Consider the following 3,878-nt stretch of genomic DNA (forward strand, 5'->3'; position numbering starts at 1 on the left):
AGCTAAAACAAATCAACCTGCAGAGAGATCAGCTACAAACAAATCACCTTATAGAGAGTTCAGCTACAAACAAATTACCCTATAGTGAGATCAGCTAAAAAATCAACCTGCAGAAAGATCAGCTACAAACAAATCAACTTGTAGAAACAAATTACCCTGTAGAGAGATCAGCTAGAAACTAGACACAATGTAAGGAGTTCAGCTACAAGCAAATCACCCTGTAGAGAGTTCAGCTACAAACAAATCAACCTGCAGTGAGATCACCTACAAAAATGCACCTTGTATAGAGTTCAGTTACAAAGAAATTACCCTGTAGAGAGATCAGGTAGAAGAATTCCCCTTGTAGAGAGTTCAGCAACAAAGAAACCACCATGTAGAGAATTCAGCTGCAAACAAATCACCCTGTAGAAAATTCAGTTACAAACAAATCACCCAGTAGAAAGATCAGCTAGATGAAGTTACCTTGTAGAGAGTTCAGCTATAAAGAAACCATCATGTAGAGAGTTCAGCTACAAAGAAATTACCCCGTAGAGAGTTCAACTAGAAGAAGTCACCTTGTAAAGAGTTCAGCTACAAAGAAACCATCATGTAGAGAGTTCAGTTACAAAGAAACCACCATGTAGAGTGTTTAGCTGCAAAAAATCACCTGTAGAGAGTTCAGCTAGAAACAAATCACCCTGTAGAGAGATCAGCTAGAAGAGGTCACCTTGTAGAGAGTTCAGCTACAAAGAAACCACTGCATAAAGAGTTCAGCTGCAAATAATTCACCTGTAGAGAGTTCAGCTACAAAGAAACCATCATGTAGAGAGTTCAGCTACAAACAAATCACCCTGTAGAGAGATCAGCTAGAAGAAGTTACCTTGTAGATAGTTCAGCTACATACAATTCACCCTGTAGAAAGATCAGCTAGAAGAAGTCACCTTGTAGAGTGTTCATGATCAGTTACAAAGAAACCATCATGTAGAGAATTCAGCTGCAAACAAATCACTCTGTAGAGAGTTCAGCTACAAAGAAACCGCCATGTAGAGAGTTCAGCCTCAAACAAACCACCCTGTAGAGAATTCAACTGCAACAAATCACCCTGTAGAGAAGAAGTTACCTTGTAGAGAGTTCAGCTACAAAGAAACCATCATTTAGAGAGTTCAGCTACAAAGAAACCACCATGTAGAGAGTTTAGCTGCAAATAAATCACCTGTAGAGAGTTCAACTAGAAACAAATCACCCACACTGTTAAAACAGGGGAGTAAGAGTAACTATGGGAGTAAAATATTTTACTCTGAAAGGGGAGTTTGGATTACTAGGAGAGTAACAGTAATCCACTAAGGGTAAAGAGAACTCCAAGTAAGTGAAGGCACCAAACTGAAGAGTTCCCATTACCAGCTAGCTATAGTAGCTAAGGTGAACTCAGTGAGCCAGTATGGCTGAGGCCACATATGAATGAGCCACATGCAGGTTATAGCTGTCTCACTATGTTATTTTCTCCATTAACTAACCAGTTCAATTCTAGTCACTCAATGTAAAAAAGGAAAGTAATTATTTAGGCTTCCTTTTCAATGGCAGCCATTTATTCATGTTTTATTTTACAGGCTAACCAAGGCAACAGACAGTACGAAAACAGGAGGACGAATTGTTACTCAAGACTAAAGAGTCAAGAATATTTTGAAATAGTATGTATAATTATTAAATACCATTTCTATTACAAGCGCATTATTTAGAGTGAAGAGTATTACCATAGAAACGGCTTCTTTAACAACAGAGCCGTGTTGAGTAGTTGAAAGCGGTTTGCTTCTCTGAGGAATTGTAGTGCTTAAAAGGTGATACTAAAGTCTTTACTTGTTCGTGAATAATTACTGGACGTTCACTAGAGTCTATCTCGTTATTTGTTTCTTCAGGTACGTTTAAGCTCATATCTGAGTCGTCTCGTGTGACACACCGGTTTATTAAACTAGCTCCAACGGAAGTCACCACTGCTCGTGAGGGTTTAGGCGCCTTATTGTGACACGGCAGAAATAGTTCAAGACTCAGGGAAAGAGAATAAAATTCCGTCGGCGGACTCAGTCGTATCACTGACTGGTACGTACAGTATTCAGCCCATCCAAGCTCACCGCTAGCTACTAGTAGTCAGTGTGTAAGAAGTTGAAGACTTGAGGGAGGAGAGGAAAGCCACCTAGCTTAAACATGGCGTACACAATCATGTCCGTCTGCCTTCAGTTGACGTTAGCAGCCGGACACAATGATATTGCCTGGTAAGGTCAGTAGCCTGTATCAGTCTTTTTACATAATTACATGCAGATTCACTGGAATAGACGATATGCGCACTCTATTACTCGAACGAAAAATGATCAATTAAGCGTAGACGGCGCAAAACTCGACGGTAACTTAAAAGCGGAAGTCCCATACAAAAGTATGGGAAGCAAATGCGGCTCGAGCAATAACTCACCACTCGAGCTAAGGACAGGCTATCTCGCTTGCAAAAGAAGTGTAGGGCAAGCGAGATGGCCTGTCCTTAGTTCGAGTGGTGAGTTATTGCTCGAGCCACATTTGCTTCCCATACTTTTGTATGGGACTTCCGCTTTTAAGTTACCGTCGAGTTTTGCGCCGTCTACGCTTAATTGATCATTTTTCGTTCGAGTAATAGAGTGTGCATATCGTCTATTAACTAGTAAGATGTATCGTCTGCAGTTAACAAGAATCTTTGATACAATGTACATTGTGTGTCTTCGACTTCATCAACTTTCCAAGTTGTTCTTGACCTGTAAGGAGATAATGTTTATAGTTGCATAAGCACATATTTACTTTTTTAGCACAGATGTCTCAATGTCACTGAGAACATAGAATTTTTACAACATCCAGTAAGTGTGTTAACATACAGTGACTGTGCATCAATTTGTAAACATATATTACAGGTGCCACAGGAAATCAGTGAACAAATAGACAAACAAAATGATGAACTCCTGGTAGCAAAAAAGTGCTGCTTTGCATGATAGCAACTGTGCCTTTTAGTTTACACTACTGATGCTGCTGGTCTGGCAGAATTGTTTTTACAACTTTGTTGGCAACTGTGTGTGACGTACCTTCAGCCATAAAGGTAACAAGTATATGATTGTTGAATATTTCTTTACTATACTGCTATTTACTACAGCTGATGACATGTCATGTGGCAGGAAGTAACTCCAGTGAAGTGTCGTTTGCTGATGATGAAGCCTTGCTACTGATCTCTTTTTTTCAGTGATTTTCCAATATTATAAAGCTGGATATTGTAAATATTTTGTTACAGTTTTGCTGTATGTCTTTAACATCATTTGAGATTTTATACGGAGTTATTTGCAGAATTTCATGGAGTAAAGGAAATGCCTTGCATGCTTATGTGAACTCTCCTAGAGTAACTAGAACTCCCTACAATAGATTTTTCAAAGGGTTCCTGTTACTCCTTTGTGGGGTGTTAGTTACTCTCTACAAGAATATAGGGGTGTTAAATCCTCCCTACACTGGGAACTCCCCTAGAGGAGTAACAGTTACTCCTTATTTTTAACAGTGCAGTAGAGAGATCAGCTGGAAGAAGTCAATTTGTAGAGAGTTCAGCTATAAAGAAACCATCATGTAGAGAGTTCAGCTGCAAACAAATCACCCTGTAGAGAGTTCAGCTACAAAAAAATCATCCTGTAGAGAGTTCAGCTAGACGAAATCACCTTGTAGAGAGTTCAGCTACAAAGAAACCACCTTGTAGAGAGTTTAGCTGCAAACAAGTCACCTGTAGAGAGTTCAGCTAGAAACAAATCACCCTGTAGAGAGACCACTGAGCTAGAAGAGGTCACCTTGTAGAAAGTTCAGTTACAAAGAAACCATCCTGTATATAGTTTAACTACATTTCAAATCAC

The 3,878-nt window shown here is 39.5% G+C and overlaps 1 long non-coding RNA gene across 1 annotated transcript; it reads left to right on the forward strand.

The window, feature by feature from the left end:
• The first annotated feature begins 1,892 nt into the window (after positions 1 to 1,892).
• Positions 1,893 to 3,336, forward strand: LOC136251930 (uncharacterized). Its single transcript, XR_010699275.1, has 5 exons — positions 1,893 to 2,251; positions 2,664 to 2,755; positions 2,805 to 2,852; positions 2,907 to 2,957; positions 3,004 to 3,336. It is a non-coding gene; the product is annotated as an uncharacterized lncRNA (long non-coding RNA).
• Positions 3,337 to 3,878: the final 542 nt, after the last annotated feature.

The sequence above is a fragment of the Dysidea avara genome, chromosome 3, assembly GCF_963678975.1.
Source record: "Dysidea avara chromosome 3, odDysAvar1.4, whole genome shotgun sequence".
NCBI classification, from domain to species: Eukaryota; Metazoa; Porifera; class Demospongiae; order Dictyoceratida; family Dysideidae; genus Dysidea; species Dysidea avara.